At 43.8% G+C, this 20569-nt stretch overlaps 1 long non-coding RNA gene across 1 annotated transcript in view; it reads left to right on the top strand.

The window, feature by feature from the left end:
- Positions 1 to 18329, top strand: part of LOC310667213 — a 63868-nt gene extending 45539 nt beyond the window's left edge. Inside the window, exon 3 of the long non-coding RNA XR_014506211.1 lies at positions 17513 to 18329. This is a non-coding gene — a long non-coding RNA (uncharacterized lncRNA). The remainder of the gene's footprint in view (positions 1 to 17512) is intronic.
- Positions 18330 to 20569: the final 2240 nt, after the last annotated feature.

Raw genomic sequence — 20569 nt, 5'->3', positions numbered from 1 at the left:
CGACAGAAATGCGCAGCTGTATTGAGGCAGTACTGAGTGTTGAAATTTTGCACCTCTAATAATTTTGTGCCTGGGGCAACTGCCCCTTTGATCCCCCACACACTATGCCACTGCTGCTGGATCAGGCCAATGGCCCATCTAGCTGTGCATCCTGTTCCCACAGGGGCCACTCAGATGCCTGTGCGAAACCCATGAGCACCAGTGCCTAATAGCACTCTGCCCACCTGTAACTCCCAGAAGCTGGTTTTCAGAGGCATAATGCTTCTCACAGAGAAGGCTGAACATATTACCTGCTGAGAGCTTTATCCTCCATTGGTCCTCCTTTAAAGCCATTCAAACCTCCTTTAAAGCCATCCCTGCCTCCTGTTGGAGCAAATTCCATAGTTTAACTGTGCACTGCATGAAGAACCACTTTCTTTGATTTGTTTTGAGTCAGCGTACGACTTCATCGGATGTCAGTGAGTTCTTGTGTTTTCAACATTCTCTCAGAGACTGGGGTACTTAAGACAATGCCCACTAGAGAAGCAAAGTGAGAGAATGTGTTGGTGTGTGTGCCTGCCCGTCAAATGGAAGGTCATTGTATTAACCAGCCAATGACCTCAAGTTAGCTGAGGTCATTTTTCAGGGCTCCCAACCAGGCTCCCCTGCCAATCTGAGTTGAGGCAGGGGTCAGCCAGAGAGAGGGCATTTAAGGCTGTGGCACCCACATTTTTTGAACTGGCACCTACACTGTTATCTTTTTAGCACCAGGCAAAGACTCCCAGGCTTCGCCAATGGCTCGAGGAGGTTTTATGCTGCTTTTATATGGTGCTTTTGTCATTTTATGATGCTGATCTTTATTATTATGAGGTGTTTATTTTGAAAAATAATGATGATGATGCAATTTTGCAAACCAGACTGAAAACTGATGTGGAAAGGTGGTTTAGTATTACTGTAATATAATTGATAAACTGTATAAATAAGGTGTGCAGTGGCCCCTCCTCTCTTCTCTCTCCCTGTCAAATCATGTAAGCAACTGAGAATGGAGTTCCTGTGGATTGTTTTGAATTTTACGCTTGGCCTGTGACTGCTCTGAATGCTTTGTAAAAGTGCCTGGAGCCACTGGGGAGAGGGGTTTTTGAAAAATCTGAATAAATCCATCAGCCTGGTGAGCCACGGAATCCCTGAACTATATACCAAGGAGAAAGTGGGCTTTTAAAGAATTAGGCCAGATGCATATCAGTATCTCTTCCCCTGCCCCCAATAAGATGTGTGTCACCTCTTCTCCTGCTGTGGAGAGAAAAGGGTGGTGGTAGAAGATTGCTGAGCCTCACCAGGCAGATCCTCAGAGATCATTGGAAAGCAGAGTTGACTCTCCCATGTGTACTTTTCTTGGGGGGGGGCACTTCCAGATGACCTGTTTATTCATTCTAATTTCTTTGTGGGGAAGTTCAACAATGTTGTGTCAAGGCAATTGTTGCACTACACTTCCTACTGCGTTTCCTTATCGCAGAATGTCCAGTCTTTGTGGGGAAGCAGGTTTCTAGAGCAAGACCTCCTACCAATGATTATCATAATTATTTATTAAAGTTGTAGGCTGCCTTTCATCCAAGGATCACAGGGCAATTTGCAATATAAAAATACGAAGATACATAATATAGTAACAGACAAAACAACACACCCACACCCAACACAGTTTAATTAGCCAAAGGTCTGATGAAAGAGGAGTGTTTTTGATTGTACCTTTCAACTATAAAAGCACATTGAATCCCACCCAAAAATAGTGACAGGTTAGAAACACTTTTGGTTACTTTTCCTGATTTACCAGGAATGGGAAGGGGAGCCCATTCCAAGATTCTTCCTTTGTAGTTCTGCATACTTTGGAACACTAAAAAACCAAGGTCCTCCTGAGCAGCTGTTGTAGCATAGCAGCCCCCACCCCTGGCACTGCCTTTCCCAGTCAGCCTGACCTCCCAGCTGGAAGGTTCATTTTTTATGTGCGCATAAAGTCATTTTAATAAATGTTTAAACACCTCTTGGCACCTGATACCCCAAGGCCTCTGGGCGCCTTCTCAAAAACCACATTCCTGTAAAGTAGTATGCCACAGTAGAATATAGCCAGAGTTCAGGTCTCTCACCTATTCTGCTTCTCTGCTCTGGTTTTTGATCAACTCCTAAAACGGTTTTAATTAGACATAGGAAGAGACCTATGAGATTGGACCAAAGAGCCATCTGCACAGCATCCTGCTTCCTTTAGTAGCCAGTTCATAGATGCCTGCTGAATAGCCACAAATAAGATCTGAAGGCAACAGCCAACCACCATTGTTGCCTCCCTTCAGCTGGTATTCTGAGGTACACTACTGCTGAATATGCCAAAGTGACCGGAAGAGATACAAGCTTGACTAGGAGATTGGCAGTCAACAATCATGGTGGCTGTCTGTAAAAATGAATGATGTGGTATGCTGCCAGACCTGCCTGAGATATATTCAGATCAGCATCCATGTACACACTGTTGAAATGACTTATCGGGAAAATAATTATCCAAAACCCAGGTTCTCTCTTTCAAAACGGTAACATAGTGAACTCCTGTAAGACTTGGTTTTCAGCTATGGGAAATGAATGGAAATGAATCACCATTATTATACAAATTTATAGACCACAGAATAAAGCTATTGAAGCAATGTACACAATACAAACACCACCACCACCTGGACCTCTACACTCAGCACTGAATCCAGGTGCACACCTAAGCTGCAAATCTGAGGTTTTAGGGGGAGTTAGCCCTATCCAGCGCAGCCTGACTTGCCTTTTGGCTGACCAGGAGCACCTTTGCTTTGCCTGGTTAACCTTCATGCAGTCCACTACTGAGATCAGACCCTGGTTTATTACTTGAACAGCTTCCTCAAATTTAGATTCAGATCCTTGATGTCCCAACATTCTGAAAACTACCTGCTTCTTTTGCTATGGGCAACATTGTGTAGGATGTTTAAACCTGAGCACTTATTCCCTTCAGTAAAAAGATCAGGGTATAGATGTGCCCTCCTTCCCATATTTAATAAGCCTGGTAAGTTGTTTTTTAAAAACCTATTCTCAGAACATCCTAAAATGAAGCTCTGAAATCTGAAAGATTTGCAGATTAATTTCCTTTTAAGCAGATATGTTTTGTTTGTTGTTACTTGCTAGCCAGAAGTTTAATTTCAGCAATGCCCTTATTAATGAATAAATGTTTGAATTGCACTGGAAGGAGAATGAGAAGCTCATCCAGTTTTTTAGCTCTCCAGTGTGTCCTGGAAATGTGGAACATAAGGCCAAAGGGTTGCTGGTAGCTTCTCAAATCCAGGCCCCAAGATGCTGCAGGCAGGTGCATAACTTTGAGTATTATTGATTATGTCTTCACTGCACAGGTTTCCACATAATGTTCCCTCGAGTTCCCAAAGGCCTATCCCAGCATGCACCGGGCTCAAAGCAAAGTTTGTGATGAGCTCCCGTGGGGGAAACTTTCTTCTTTGGTTCTTCTGAATTGCTGAACAGGAACATAGAGGGCATGTCCTCAGAACATAGCAACTCCATCTTCACAAGCTCCTTAGCATGAAACCGATGTACCTCTAAGTCATTACACAGGAGACCATGAAAGGAGGCAAACACTGTTCTGTAATTGCAACACAATCATACTGAATCTCACACTGGCAATCTGCAAGGCATATTTCAATGGCTGCTTGCATTTCTGAATAGTATCTCTGAACAGGGAGGTGGTCCACTCTGGACATAGGATTGACAGGCACAGTGTTTCAGAGAAGGTGGCATTTCATAGTGTGCCTGTTCTAGTCTCCTGTGTCTAGAAGTACGGTGGGTGGAGGGCAGGGCTGGCTCACCCCTGAGGCAAGGTGAGGGGAATGCCTCAGGTGGTAAGATCCAAAGGGGCACAGATCCAGCCTCCAAGGAATTCATCGCCTGCTGCTGCTGCTACAGTGGCAGCAACAGCTGTGGCACAGTCCTTGGAGGCTGGATCTGTCATCTCCTTGGCAGCCCCACCCCCGGCTGCTTCTATAGCCTCTTGGCAAATAGGAAGCACTGCTGGTCTCCTCCCACCCTTCCTTGTTCCCTATGTAGATTTTTATTCCCCCTTTGTTCCTTATGTAGATCTTCACTCAGCCCTTCTTCTCAGGCTGGCAATATGAGAACATTTCCTTAACTTCCATCATGCCACATCTGCGCCATATATTTCCAGCACCGTTATACCACTTTAATGGCCATGGGTCTCATTCCCCCAAAGCATCCTGGGAACTGTAGTTTGCTAAAGGAGCTGAAAATTCTCACCATGTGAGGTGTAAACTACAGCTCCCAGAATTCTTTGGAGAGGTTATCTCTTTGAAACTGGTCTAAGAGTGCTACAGGAGTGGGCAATAAGGAGAGTACCCACATTGTCTGGGCAGCTGGACCAGTCTCCCTTTATTCCTGCACTGTGCAAGAAGGTAAGGAGTCACACAGTTGCCAAGGCAATGCGTTAACATTTCCTCATCTCCTAGTGTGCTGCAGCTCAGGAAGAGACGGAAGCATTCCTTTGTTGCCTAGGCAATGCAGAGATGTACCCGTTCCCCTACAATAGGTGAACCCCATAGATCTTCATGGAACTTCCCCAATAATCACTGAAAATTCAGCCTCTCAGCCTGCAGATTAGGCTAGGAAGTTAAGGGCTGTGTTTTGGCTCAACTCTCTTCTCCACAGACTATAGGTACCTCCAGTTTCTGGACCATTGCATTAATAGAAATGTACCCGAACCCCACAGCTTACAAAAAGAAAGGCTAACTTTTCTAAAGTTTGGCATCCATTTATTGAATGTAAAGCAACATGATTGGCAGCCAGCCTTTTTTCATGGACTCCTTTGGAAAACCATTCTTGGATAATATGCTCATGAAGGACAATTGTCTGGAACTATACAGTAGATAACATTTAACTTGTGTGCATTCAGCTTTACACACTTGAAATAAAAATAAAAATAAGGGGGCAGTAAGGGGGTGGGCATCTGGGGAAAAAGACTTTGGCGATTCCACCCATCATTGTACCCAATGTGTTTTGACTATACATGGTTTTAGCTTAATGCGCTGTCCCTGGAATGACCAAAATAAAAATTACAATTACAATTATGAAAAAAGAGAGGGCTTGGAATTATCCCCACATATAAAGCTCTCTTGAGGGAAGGGAGACTCATAAGAACATAGGAGTCCTGCTGGACCAAGCCACCCTTCTATTTGAGCATCCTGTTCTAACAGGGCTCACAATGGGAAGCCTGCAAGCAGGACTCATCTGGGGTGCGGAAATAAGAGTCCATTTTTTTTCAGAGAATTGGCTTTCCTTTCAGTTACCTGGAGCTAGAAGTGTGTTCCTCCATTTCCCAGAGTACCGTGCAGCAAATCCTCCCATCTAGATGTCATGTATCAGAAGAGGAGCACCATTCTCAATTGATATGGGGAGTTTCTTCATCACATCTGTTGGGAAATGGTCCCAAATAACACTGATGGTAAACAGTATGCTCCTTATGCCTCCGGCATGTGCCAGGCCTGCAGTGTTTATTTATTTATAATTTTATTTATAAAAGTATTTATATTCCACAGTATCATAAAAAACATAGCACAACACTTTACAAAACAATGTAAAAGCATAATGCTGAGCTCCTTAGAGGAAAGAAATGTAATGCAATAATAATAAATATGATCTGAATGCATGCAAGTTCTCTCCGGGGAATCTGTACCCTTCAATCCTATCCATGATGAAGTAAGCTGAAGAAGTGGTTGTATGAATGGACACAAAAAGGAAACTGAATCTGGTGGGAGAGAGCATCAGCAATATCAGGTGTGTGTTGATGAACTGGAGATTTATAGAAGGAACTGCAGGTGGGCAGAGCTGTGGCAAAGGAAGGGCTAAGATCAAGGTAGACGTTTATGAGACAGATGCACCTGGTTAAGAGTGAGCATTTGTGACAGGGCACTTTCTTAACAACTGCTTTTGTTTTTTTTATGTTGCAGAGAGACTAAAGGCTTTGTAAGCGGCAGAGAAACATGCTGTATTTTATTACAGGCTGTTCAATAGCTGCTTTTTATTTTATGGCTTATTAAGTGATTTAATTTACCCTGGGCCGTTTGCTAATCGCCTCCATGACTTGGCAGAGATTGTGCTATGCTGAGCTTTCCCTGTTGCTCAGGCAATTGCAGCACCTCCCTGCCCCCCTGCACTTTTCCCAGCCTCCCCATGTTTCCTGGGGGAAGCTGTGTCTGAACTGGGGAGGCGACGTCAGAGTTCTGAGCCAGAGTTAGGAGTAACTTCCCAGTGAATCCTGGTGAGGGTTAAAGCGAAAGGGTTTTCTTCAACTAACATTTACTCAGAGCAGACCCATTGAAATAAATGACCACGAACTAACTTAGGTCTGTGTACTTTGATGGGTCTACTCTGAGTAAAGGTTAGTTGACTATGAGCCAGAGTTACGGTCAGAAGAGGGGCCTCTCTGAATGAGAAATTTCTAACACAGAGTCCAGCTCAGTCATTCTTCCATACGTATGCTGAACAATGCCACTCTATGCCTGCAGGGATGTTTGAAAATGGGCTCCTCTGCATGTGCCTCTTTGCAGGACATCACACTCAATTCATGAAATTCCCAGGGGTACTGTCCTTCTCTCTCCTGCCCCATGAATTTATTGTACAAGTGGAAAAATGAATGAATGGGGCTTATGGAGGGCAGAATGCAGAAACCACACCTACATCACCTTCTGGTTGGTTTTAAAAAGTAGCATGGGGAAGGTTGTCCTTGACCCTCAAGTGAAAAGTCAGTATGGTGTAGTGGTTAAAGCACCCAGGACACTAGGATCCAAATCATCTCTCAACCATGAAGCTCACCTGGTGACCTTGCGTCAGTCCATGTATGCCACCTTGAACTCTGCTTTGGGAGGGGTTGCACTCCACCTGAAACAGTTGATAAGCAGTATGTGGTACTCCTAGATGCAGCCTCACCATTCCAGGCTCAGGTGACCTTGGCAGCATGGAGTATCTTTTACCAGCTTCAGTCAGCTGTGGCCATTCTGGACCAGGATTGTCTGGGCACAATGATCTGTTCTATGGTAACCTCCCAGCTGGATTACAGCATTGCATTATGAGCTGCTCAGAAGCTTCAGGGTTCAGCTGCCAGAATTATGATCAGTACACCTAGGTTCACTCATATTGCACCCATTTTAAAAGAATTTCACAGGCTGCCTGTTGTGCTTCTAGTCCCAATACCAGCAGCTGGTATTTACCTTTAAAGCCCTAACAGATTGGAACCCAGATCCTTCAAGGAGTGCCTCTTTCCTTACCCATCTGCCTGTGACTTAAGAACTTCTACTGAAGCCCTTCTCCAGTTGCTATCTCCATTTGAAATGTGTAATTCAACCAGAAGGGAAAAGATTTCACTGCAGTGGCACCCTGGCTTTGGCTCCACCTACTTCCAGGGGCTCACTAAGTTGGTCCTTCTGGTGCCAGGCTAAAATATTTGCATTGTCTTTGATTCAGCCTGCATAATTGCTGTCTTTTAGCATTTTTATAATTGTATAAAAATGCACGTGCACACACACCAGCTTTGGAATCTGAACTCGGTGAAGATAAGTCAATAAACATTTTAATAAATTACACACACGTGTGTGTGTGTGTGTGTGTGTGTGTGTGAGAGAGAGAGAGAGAGAGAGAGAGAGAGAGAGAGAGATGGAAAAACAAAGACATCTGTTTTGTTATGGGTACAATGCTAGGAAGTCACCACGGTGCTTGGATTTTCAGCAGATATTCATCAGCTTGATACACAAGGAAACACCTCTGTGTGTGGTCACCACATGTGAAGAACTGCATGTGATTTTCATGCAGCCTTTCAGCACAGAGGCACTTTCCATATCAGAAATGTGTAAATGTTTGAAATTGTTAGGCTGCAGGCCCAAATTGTCCTATCCCAGAGGTGGGGAACCTGAGAACCTCCAGCTGATACTGGATTACAACTCGCATCATGCCAAAGTATTGACCATGGTGACTGGGGCTGATGGGAATTGGAGTTTGACAACATCTGGAAAGATCACAGATTCCTCATCCCTGCACTATCCCCATGTTGGAATGAGTCATCCTGAGGGAATCGGGCTTTAAAAAACATTGAAGACAGCCGCCGCCCCCCCTTGTGGTCAGCAAGGGACTTGAGAGTCTAGTGGTTACAGACAGTCCAGCTGCAGAGTAATGCTTTGGCCACATCATATTGGCATGGATCAGTGCTAGGCACAGAATTGCACATTATATCCATGAGTCTCCCCCTCTCTCGTTAGATTCATTCATCCAAAACACACACACACACACACACACACACACTCTTACCTGCAGCGGATGAGGCTTCATTTTGAAGCAGAAGAGCAAAGGGATGGGGAAGAATTTCTGAACTGTTTTCCCTTGAGCCATTTTTTTTCTTTTTGGGCTGGGAATTGCTCATGCACACAGTGAAAAGATACAGGTACCACTCGGTTGGCACAAAAGGAAGCGTTTGGCTCTCAGCTGTTATTGCAGGTGTCGTGCTGACTCCAAAAGCCTGCCTTTGCATGGTAATGTTTTCAGCAATGAGTTTGCATTTACAAGGTACCAGGAATATCAGGCATGCTGAGGGTAGGTAGGGATAGTGGAGGGGGCTTCACCTAACATAAACCGCCTGATGTAATTACAGGAGCACCTGGGGGTCTCTTGCAAAGAAAGTGGGCAAGTAAATGCCAGGGGGCAGTTAGGTCAGCATGACCAGCTGCTTGTAGCAAGCTGGCTAGCTAGGTTGGTGCTTCTTTCCGTCTTTCTTGCTCTGAAATCATTCACAGGCCAATTAGTCTTGTCTTCAGGTCTACATGTTGCCATTTCAATGTCAGATTTTGTAACCTGCCAAATAATTTGGGTTCACCTTAAAAAAAAAGAAGAGTCCTCAGAGATGTAGATCTATCTTTAAGATATATTTTAAATCTTAAATTCACTCTCCTGTGGGATTATTTATATATAAATACCTTTTCACTGGTCTTTCTTCACTCACATTCCCACCTTCTCACACAAAGCCAGCCCAGGGGACTCTCAAACAGAGGATTATTGCCTCTTTTGATGTTATTCTAAACGATAAAAAAAATTAAATTTAACCATTTTGCAGCTAAGCATTTTGCAGCTAGCATAGCTTTCCAGAATTTGATGCCCTCCAGATGTTTTGCACTAAGAAATCTCTGGTGGGATTTGTAGTTCAAAACATCTGGCGGGTACCAGGTTGCTCTACCAACATGAGACTATTGGGGGTGGGGGAAAGCTGTAGGAGAGATGGGCTAATTGGGGCAAAGGGGGGGGGAGGAGAATAAATTGTACGTGATGAACTTAGGTAGCTGTTTAAAACAACAACACTCAGAGCTACCAAGCTGGCCTATGAATATGTGTGATGAGCATATCTGAAGGATAAAGAAAGCATCAAAATATATGGGGTGGCTGGTGGTACTGACTTGTTTTTTTGTTCTGCTGTCAAGCTAACTGGACCAAGTTTATTGTGGAAAATGCTGCTCAGGTGATACCTCTTTGGGATCCAGACAGCTTTTCTGTGAGAGAGGGAGGGAGGGAGAAAGAGGGAGAGAGTAGGAGATAGAGAGTGCCAGCAGCTTTTCAAACCAAAGTGACTCAGATACTGCTTTTTTTTCTCCTCCTCATGATGCTTTTACAGGAATTAAAAACCTCTAATCAATTCAGAACAGAAGCTTTTTCTCTCCCTTGGAATAAATTCTCATTCTGTTCCCCGCACAACGCACTAAAAACCCAGGGCACTGGCTGCCTGTCAATGCAGCAGCAACTGGAGCCTTTTCTTCTGTCCCAACATTTCGTACTTCTATTGCGCCTTTTATCTCTCCCTGGCTCTTGCATGTGGAGTTATCTATAAGTTATTTAATCAAGCTTTACATTGCAGATCTCAGTGAATTATTACACAGCAGTGGTTTTAAATTGGCCTGACTAGAGGCGAGTTAACAATTTTTGAGACCTTGGGCATGAAAAACCTGGGGATATATAAAGAAGATTTAAATCTTTCAGGGAAGCTCACTGGGAGGAACTTGGGAGAATCCATCACCTGAACCAACAAGACAAACAGTATCACCTCCCTTACTTTTTTATTTCAAATCAGTGGATTGGTGAGCTGTTCTTTTGACATTTTTGGACCTATGGTGTCTTAAAATAAAAGGTAACCTTTATGTGATAAGATGTGAACCTCAAGTAGGTGTCAGCACTTGAAATAATGGATACCTTATGATGTTAGCAGAGGGCAATGAAAACACCAATCTAATATTTTGACCCTTTCAGCTATCCTTGTTAGCAGAAGAGTGAGTTTTTCCTTTTAAAAACTGTGTTGCTTTTGTGGCCAGAGCTGCCTAAGACAGAGTTGTTTTTCCATGTTGCATCAGGGCAAGGCACTCAAGAAAAGTCAAATGTTCTAAACGGAAAGCCCTCCTCAAACACTAGCTGTATCAATGCTTTATAAAACTGTTAATATGTTATTTAAATGTCAGTTCTTTATTAAGTGTGTAGATTTTTTGAGGTTTAATAACCATGTAATTGATCGCATCTATTCCACTGCTAAACCTTGGCAAATATGTTTCCATAATTAGTTGGTATTTATTTAACATCCCATTAAATTTAATGATTTCGATTAATAGGTACATAGGGGCTTTATTTTTAATGTCAATATGAATTCCTAAAGATGATTCCTGATAGCCTGCGCTCAGGAAGCTTAATTGCCTAGGAAGCTATCGAGAGCAGAGGTCAGGCAGTAAAGCCGAACTAGCTATACATCCAATTGGTGCTTGGATGGAGAGACATTCTAGGATCTCCTGCCTCCTGAAGAAAGAGCAGGTGTGCATAATTCAGTGGGCAATGATATTTGCTTTGACATGAGCTCCATTTAGCTCTTCCCCTGAGCGCACCGTTTATAAGGTGTGGACTGCTAAATGTTTTACCAGGCTTCTAAAATGTTAACCTTAATAGCATTGCAATGCAATAAATGTAGTAATGATATTTATATGGTTTCCCCTCCTCTATATTGTAGTTGTGTAGTTAATGTTCCAGGCCACAGTCCAGTTAAAGTTAAGCGCTGCTAATCCCCACTGATTTCAGAAAGATGTTTGAGGAGAAATCCGGTAAGAATATGAGAAATCTGATGAATCAGGCCAAAGGCTCATCTGGTTCAGCATTCTGTCCTCACAGTGGCCAACCAGATGCCTGTGAAAAGCCCACAGTCAGGTAGAACATGTGTGATGATGAGCAACTGCTCACTTGTAAGGGGCTCATCATGCTTGGAACTCTTGCACTCAACTGGTGGATGTCAGGGCAAGACGTGACATCAACAACGCGAGTCCACCCTCCAAGTGGATAACTATCCACTTCCATAAGTGTGAGGGCAACTGTGCCCAGAAGTGGGAAGAGGGAAGTCAAGACTCAAGAAAGCAAACCTTAGAAATGATTTAGAATACAGTCGTACCTTGGATCCTTCATGAGTCGAATGTTTTGGCTCCCGAACACCGCAACGCCAGAAGTGAGTGTTTCAGTTTGCGAACATTCTTTGGAACCTGAACATCCAACACGACTTCTGCGGCTTCTGATTGTCTGCAGCAGCTTCCTGCAGCCAATCAGAAGCTGTACTTTGGTTTCCAAATGTTTTGGAAGTTGAACAAACTTCCGGAATGGATTCCGTTCGACTTCCAAGGCACCACTGTACTAAGAAGCTATCCTTTTATTGTACGTTTTTGCCTACATATATAGTGAAGAAATTAACCACTTTTGAGAACCTCTCAAGAGAATTTCAGAGCCAGGTATTAGCTTTCTCTGGGAAATTTAGCCCTTAGATTGTATTATTATTATTATTATTATTATTATTATTATTACTCAATACCTACACTGACTGGATGGAATTGTCCAAGGTCTCATGCAAAGGGCTTTCCCAACTCTGTAGAGGTCCTGCATGTGCTGGTTCTGCTGAGTTACTACAGCCCTTCCCCATGCTCTGATGAACCTGGGTTGCTTCCCACAACCTCTGCCCACAGCTACAAGGGAAACATTTGAGTGTGATTTGTCCCCCACCTCCTTAAAACCATTCATCACTTATGTAACAGCCACATGTTTTATGATTTGGTTAAAAAGAGGGGGATTAATAGGTTAGGGGGCAGTAATGAGAGACGTACCTTGTATTTTGAATGCATGCATGATGGGGGTGACACACAAAATGGGGCGCAAGGCAACGAGGTGATGAGTATAGTAGTTTTGCAAAGTTGCCTCTGCTTTAATGGACTTATTGATCTTGTGTGTGTCAGGACATAATTTAGAATCAATCCTCCAGAACCAATTAAATGTCCTTCTAACAAAGTAAAATCCTAGTTTTATTAAGGTTTCCCCCTATACACAAGAGTCTCTCTCTATGTATACAGAGTATCCCAAATGAAGCACTGCCTACATCTGACCCTCTAATCTCTGGTGTCTGTCCTATGGCTCCACATACAGAGGTTTGATGAGCTAGCAGCAAATGGGGTTCAGCAATATTGGGCCACTCCTTATACTCTACCTTACCAGTCACTCTGGATGATGGCTCTGCAGCCAAGACTGAGAAGCCTGGACATCAAGAGATGGCAGTTATGCCCACATCAGTGAGGCCAAGTCCTTTCATCTGGGCAGCCCAGGACCTCCATACACACTGCCCAGACTTGCACCCTGGGGAAGTCACTTTAGTGCTGTCAGTGCAGTGGTTTGACTTCATCCCCAGAAACTTTATGAATGGCCTTTTCCCAACTAACTGGAGATATGATGAAATAATTCCATTCAATAGAAAACCTTTAAATCTAGTGAATCATCCTTTAAACTGAGGTTGGGAAACCTTCATCTCTCCAGATGTCATTGGATTGTGACTGCCACCATCCCTTACTTTAGTCCATGCTGACTTGAAGTTGGAGAGTCCAACAACATCTGGAGAGCCGCAGGTTCCCCCTCCCTGCTTTACACCAGCTGGAACAATCTTCTAATTCTCTTGCGACCTGTAAACCCTCACTATTAATAACTGAAGCCAAGGGCGAAATTTCTGGTGCTGTGAAGTATTTATGCTTCTCTCATATTTTAACCAATAAATCGCTGATTTCTTTTCTTTGTACTTTTCTTTGTTCTTGTTTAGTAGACCAAATCCAATCTGCTAATGGGACATCAACTCCCATCTGTTCAGCCAGCCAAGCTGCCAGAATAACTTGACTGGCTTTGGGTACTAAGCACCTAGGCTGGGGATGGTATCATTTGCTGTTCTGCCTCAGGCAGCAAAATGTATTTGGCTGGCCCTGTCTTGTATGAATAAAGTCCATGCTTATCCATCTTACTGGCATAAATTGTTTTATTCCAATACCAGTTAAGCCAGTGTGGTCTGGTAGCACTGTAATTTACCCAGGTTCAACCAATAACTTTGGATTATTGGAGTAGCCTTGGACAAATGACTACCTCTATCCTATAATTCAGGGGTAGGCAACCTAACCCCTTCATGGATCAGTTGGTTGGACAGTCTTCATGGTTGGACAATCTTCTCGAAGCTACGAACATGAGTTTGACCAAACTGTGGGAGGCAGTGGAAGACAGGAGTGCCTGGCATGCTCTGGTCCATGGGGTCACGAAGAGTCGAACACGAGTAAACGACTAAATAACAACAGGCAACCTAAGGCCCGGGGGCCAGATGCAGCCCAATCGCCTTCTCAATCTGGCCCACGGACGGTCCGGGAATCAGCGTGTTTTTACATGAGTAGAATGTGTCCTCTTATTTAAAATGCATCTCTGGGTTATTTGTGGGGGGCTGCCTGGTGTTTTTACATGAGTAGAATGTATGCTTTTATTTAAAATGTATCTCTGGGTTATTTATGGGTCATAGGAATTCGTTCATTATTATTTTTCCAAAATATAGTCCGGCCCCCCACATAGTCTGATGGACGGTGGACCGGACCACAGCTGAAAAAGGTTGCTGACTCCTGCTATAGTTGTTCCATAGGAGTAAATGTAATAGCTTATTGAAATCTAAGTTTTTGATTGTACAATACTTGGGGACCAAGATGAGCTCAAGGTCATCTCTACATTAGGATGTGTACATGGGAGCAGATGGCTTCTGGATTTTTGATAACACAGTACGGATATCAATGGAAATGCTATTGTGCTATGTCAACTGAAGAGACAATCATCTTTTGTTTTGCTTGATTGCTTGCTAATGAGCACAGAAAATCAGCTTATGTTTCTACAACTAACAGAAGATCGCTTCTTTGCTCAATCGCTTTTGATGGCTAAATTATGTTGTTTGAATGAACATAGATCAGGGATGGCTAGCCTATGGTCCTCCAGATGTTACTGGAATACAACTCCCATCAGCCCCAACCAACGTAGCAAATGGTCACGGTATGATGAAAGTTGGAGCCCAACACAATCTGGAGGGCCACAGGTTCCTCATGTGTGGTGCTGGTGGCTGGTGGCCGCTGCCACCTATGACACACCTCACAATCATGAATGGGAGGAGGCTGGAGAGAAAGCAGTTGGGAGTTGCAGTGTGAACATCAAAGGAGACGGAGCTCTGCATTTTGCTTCTGTCTAGGAAAAAGAGCTTGAAGGTGGTTCCTCAGTGACTGTGTACTGATGCTGATTTACAGAGCAACACAGTCTGAGTACTTACCTCCTTCCCTATGCTCAACATGTATGCATTTGAACATAAACTGATGTAACATAAGCACCCAAAGTCAAAGCACCCTGCAGCTGCCCCTAGAACTCTGGAAGTGAGGAGCCACAGCCATGAAACGATACCAAAGGAGCTTCAGATCTATGCACTTGGAAAGCACAAGCACTCTGCACACCCAAAAGGTCACAGACTCCAATGTGTACAGAATCAGTCATTAGTCTTTATAAGCAAAAAGGACAAAGAGTGCTGCTAGAGTTTAACTACGGCATGAGCATGTTGAGGCAGCAGCCTATTTTCTCTTGTGCACAAATCTTCCTAGCTCTCTTCAGTCATTCCTCAGACTTAACCATCCGCATGATTTCCGTCATGCTCCATTCCATGTTTTTGAGCAAGCAGAGCTATTTTGCATTCCCCTCACTCAAGCCGTTTTCCATTCAGTTCCACTCTTCCAGCCTCAGTGAATTCTTTGCTGTGATCCTGTAGTGATGTCAAAACACTGCATTTTACAACATCACAGGCAGACGTCAGCACTGCATGGTGCCAAGCAATTTCCTGGAAAAGTGTGTGTGCGTGTGCTTGCGTCTGTGTATGTGTGTCTTTGCCGCATTAACTGACTGGCAGGCTCCTGATAGCCTTGCTTGAATCCAGTGTCTGATGAGAAGGGAGATGGTGCTACCTGGTTCCTGGGGCTGTTTCCAAGCCATCTCCACTTCTGACATCCGAAATGTAGCACTTATCCCAGAAATGGGTAATTGCTTAACATTAACGTGCTGTCACTGACAAATAATCCTGCTTAGAGTTGCCAGATCAAAGCTGCACAATAGCATGCCCTCCAATATTTGTCAAATGAAAATTGATAGATTTAGTTTGTATTAAACAAGAGGATGTGTGGAATAAAGAGCGGGAAGCATAAGAAAGCTGCTGTCAGAAAGGTCAATCCCACTGGGTGATTTTGGACACTTTTATCAACACAATGCTAATTTCCTCGACACCGATAATTTTATTAAATTAGATATTGGTACCGAAGCAAGAAAATTTGTATTTTAAGCAATCAGACAAGTACTTTTGGATTATCTTTCCAGTATTTGCTGCAGATTCAATCCACATTGCATGCAGGGTGAGACAGCAATTGCTGCATGTATGAATCAGCACTGAAAGATAGAAGAAGTACAATGGAGAAGGGATGATTTGTCTTATTCAGAACTAAAACTCTGCCTGAGACCCTGGAAAGCCAGCGCCTGTCAATCGGAGTAGAGTAGCCAATGCTGTGCTAGATGGGCGAACAGCCTGGCTTGGTATAAGGCACATTCCTTGTGTACCCTGCATATTCCCCTTCCCATTAATTGTAGCCCCATCTCTTGTTCTTTTGAAATACCCTCCTCCGATAGGCAATAAAGAGATACAGTTTGAGCAAGTGATGCCTCTACCATCAGCCCTTGCTCTGGCATTGTTCCAGTCCCCTTAAGAATCCTGGAAAGCCCACAGAGGGGAAAGAGCAGCGGGCTTGAAGTCAGCAATACATTTCAAATGTTTGCCTAGTCCCATTATCCTTTTTGAGTGGGGGGAGGGAGGCTGGGTTGTAGTAAGTTAAAGGAAGCATCTGTGATTAATTGTCCAGATGCAGAAAGAGTTACCATATGCCTGTCTGCTAAGCGCCCTACATCAAACACCATGGCTTATCTCTCTCGCTCTCTGTCGGTGGATGACTTGTGTCTCTGATGTATGACAGTGACAGACCTCTGCATTGTTTATTTTAAGAAACAATTGCCAGCTCCCATGGTGTGGCGTCTCTAGTGAGAGGAGGAGGTGAGCAGGGGGGTGGGGGAAATAAAGGAGGTGCTGTAATTAATAATTGGTAAATCATGGGCTGATTGTGGTCATTCATTATTAAACATTGCATTCACACAAGCATGGAATGTACTTGCCATCTTTAAGGCTGCTGTAAATGGAACAGTCTGGAAATGGGGATGAGAACTGTGCTTAAAGATGTTATTTAGAGAGAAGATTGTGGCTTATAGTCCTATGGCAACAACAAAACTAAAGTGTGTGGTGTGTATGTGTGCAAAAGTATTGTGCTGATATGCGGGTAGGCAGTATAGTGTTGATACATTGGGCAGCTGAGAACAGCTTCCAGCACCATCTTTTCAAGTAGAGGGTGTGCATCGGATCTGGACAAATCCCAAGTCAAATTGGGATGGTTCAGAATGATTTCTGATACATTTGAGCTGAAGTGGGATGCCTCCAGTCTTTCCGTATGAGGGGTCTCCAAAGTGATTCAAGGCAATTCTGCACTTGCCTTGTATCTGCCAAAGTGGAAACTGTCATGGACTGGCTGGGTGCAGAGGAGTGGTGGGAGGCACCAGCTGGGAACCCCCAAGGGAAGAAGGCTCAGAGCCAGAGGATGGGTGGTGGGACAATGATGCATGGTTAGAGGGAGAAGAGGGACCAGACTGGGAGGAGGAGGTGTTGAAAGCTGAAGAGGCAGCAGGGTTTAGTGAGCAGCAAGAGGCTGTGTCAGAGCAGTGCAGACTCTGAGGCTGAAGCGGAGGCTGGAGAGGAAGGGGGGCAAGAGGCAGAGATGAGGCAGGCTGCTGAAGAAGCCAGCGAGTCTCTCCTTCCTTCTGTGACCAGCTCCCCTCTCCCCTGGATTCCCAGAACACACAGATAAATTAAGAGGGTGGAGCAACGAGAGACAAGACGAGGGAGACTTAGGCTGCTGGAGAGGAGCCTTAGAGTTGACACTTGTGTTTTTTATTGCTGACCTAGTCCTAACTCCAGCTCCTGACAAAAACATTTGTCCTGCAGATTGCCATATTAGAAAAACACCAATGGAAGTCAATTGGAAATGAGACCTCAAGAAAATTAAGAGAGGACGGGTGTATGAACAAGGTCTGCAATTTGACTCTATTTATTTGTGTGGATGATGGTTGAGTTACGTGTGTTGGTGTAGTTCAAGGTTAAGGAACAGCCAAAGTATTTAATACAGATTATGGCCTATTTCCCCTTTTGTTAAATTCTCTTGTAAATGTGAAGTGAAATGCAATTTATTTATGCTAAGCAGCCATTGTTATTCAAACACAATAAAATCAAGTCTGTGGTCTTCAGATTTCAGCTACCCTCAACATCAGGCAAGTGGAAGTGTCATTACTGACACAGAGAGGGAAATAAGTATTTCGGGCCGGGGTATAGAACTGCTGTTAACAGCCTTTTTATTCTTATTCTCCCCCCCTCAATTATATATTTCCTGCTTTCCACTGTTAGTAATAATCATTTGGATTGTGAAAAGATTTGCAGCATTTTTCTTTCTATTTGTTTCATACTAACTGATCACCCTCATGGCCCTACATAAATAATAATAACCGTATTAGTACATATGGTGTTTGCTTTGCCTTCTAAACACTTTGCAAATATTCCCTGACTGCTAATCCTTTGCATACCTTCTGTGAGCCAAGCATTATCTCCACTGCAGGATAAAATGAAGAGCAGGGCACTCTCAAATGGCATCCTGGGTGGGCCTCAGTAAATCAAGATATATTTTTTTCGAGATTTCCTAAAACAAATCATGTAGCTGACAGCACATTTTATTGGTCAAAAATAGAAGGGACAAGATTCAGAGAGCCATGGAAGCCTTAAGATCTATTTCTGAGAAATATTCCCCCCCCCCCCGAGAAATAAATCTCATTGAATAAAACTCGCCTTTAAGCAGAGGCTTGACAACCATATGTCAGGAGTGCTCTGATGGTTGGCAGGGGGTTGGACTCGATGGCCCTTGTGGTCTATTCCAACTCTATGATTCTACGATTCTATGAAACTGGTTTACTTCATAGTGTGTTCAGAATCCTGCACAGGATTGTTCTGTTGGTTCTCAGCATTGTTGATTAGATCAACAAGCAGGTGAGAAGACATTTGCTCACACAATATATAAGGAAAGCACAGGAAATCAATTCTTCTTCAGATATTTAAAATAATTTGTGAGGAGCGAGGCTCAGACCAGGTAGAGAGCATGCACACAGTGACCCCACCTCGTCTTCTCCTGATCTTTCTCCTCCGACATCTCCATGTGCTGCAATCCTGTATGCTCATAAGTAAATCCCATTGAATTAAATGGGGCTTACTCTTAAGAAAGTGGAGCTATGGTTACAACATTATTTATGCATTTATTATGTTTATACTCCACCCTTCTTCCATGGAGCATGACCTTCATTTTACCATCACATCAACCCCATGAGACCAGATGGGTTGAAAGAAGAGAGTGCCTAGGCTGAGGTCACCTGATGACCTGGGGCTCATCCACACTTCTGCTTAGATACAGACCTGTGCCTGAAAAGCATGGCACAAGTGTGGGTAAGCCCTAAGTCAAATTCTAGCTCTTTAATTTGTGCTTGTTGCCTTCCCAGAGCCATTGATTGATTAAGGTAGGAAGTATAAAAACATGACCTAAGATCTTAAGACTCTCCTTGGATCAAACCAACAGCTTCTCTTGTCTAGCTCCTTGTTTTCCTCAGCGGCATATCAGATGCCTATAGGAAGCCTTTCTGCAAGGGATCATTTTTATTCATTTGTTTATTATACAAGTATATATACTGCTTAAAATGAAAAAAAAATCAAAGTGGTGTATAACGCAAGAATACAGTAAAGCACAATATAAAAATTCAGAATAAAATGAAAGGATGTGGATCAGTGGTGCACGCCTATTCAGCTGCGGTCACACTTCGGGGGGAGGGCTGAATGAATCCTTTTTAATTAGATATGCTGGGGATTGAACCAAGGACCTTCTGCATGCAACGCATGCGTTCTTCCCCTGAACCATGGCTTTCTTCCCTCATGGACATGGTTTGTTCTTCTTAGGTACTTCCCAACCTCTTATTATTGGCCCAGAAGGAAGGGCTTGAGATGGAGACTCCAACAGGGACTCAGGGAAGAATTCTCAAACTATGCTTGCTAACATTTCCTTTCCCTGTTTCAAGGGAAAGTTACAGAGAAGGGACATGTCCCAGGTTACGGCACTGATTCCTCAAGTCATTCCTGTCAGCAGCAGTACCTCCTCTCTCTGAGCTGGCAATCTCCCAAGTCCCGCATTACATTCTCAGACACAGCAGTGCTTCCGTGTTGGGAAGTCGGAACGTGGGAAGCTGCCCTGGTTACGTGGCCTGTTCACAGCTGCTGGAGCCGACGGCGGCAAGACGGCACCCTTCCTGGGACTGAAGGAGAGCCTTGCCTGTCACTGGTCATGCTTTCTCTTCTGGTGCTGCCAATGATTCGCGTGGAGATTTTGTGTTCCGTAACAGCCTAACACAAGGAAATTGTCTGAAGTAATGGTTTTTATATTTTAATGTAGTATTTGTCATATCTTTTATTGGAATGAAATTAAGATGAAATTAGAAATGAAAATAACTTTAATTACAAATGGCATGATTCAGTCTGTTGTAAATCCCCTGGCATAATATTGTGCCATAAAAGTGCTATTTTCTGATAACTATTATTAAAATTAATGTGCTTCAAGTGCTAATACTGCAGGCTTGCATTGTCTCACAAAATCTCTCACTAAGGTGCTTAAGGATGCTGGGGGCATGTTGTGCATTCTGCCAGTCACTTCTGCAGCTTTGTACAAGTAGGTTTCAGGAGGCTGGTATAATAACACCAGCAATATATATAGCTCTTTAAATGGGCATAAAGGTAAAGGTAAAGGTACCCCTGCCCATTCGGGCCAGTCTTGCCAGACTCTAGGGTTGTGCGCTCATCTCACTCTATAGGCCAGGAGCCAGCGCTGTCCGAAGACACTTCCGGGTCACGTGGCCAGCGTGACAAGCTGCATCTGGCGAGCCAGCGCAGCACACGGAAACGTCGTTTACCTTCCCGCTG

This window comes from Podarcis tiliguerta, assembly GCF_965153285.1.
Source record: "Podarcis tiliguerta genome assembly, chromosome: 2".
Taxonomy (NCBI): domain Eukaryota; kingdom Metazoa; phylum Chordata; class Lepidosauria; order Squamata; family Lacertidae; genus Podarcis; species Podarcis tiliguerta.
Note: the sequence above shows the minus strand (reverse complement) of the source record. Positions and strands in the feature narration are given on the sequence as shown.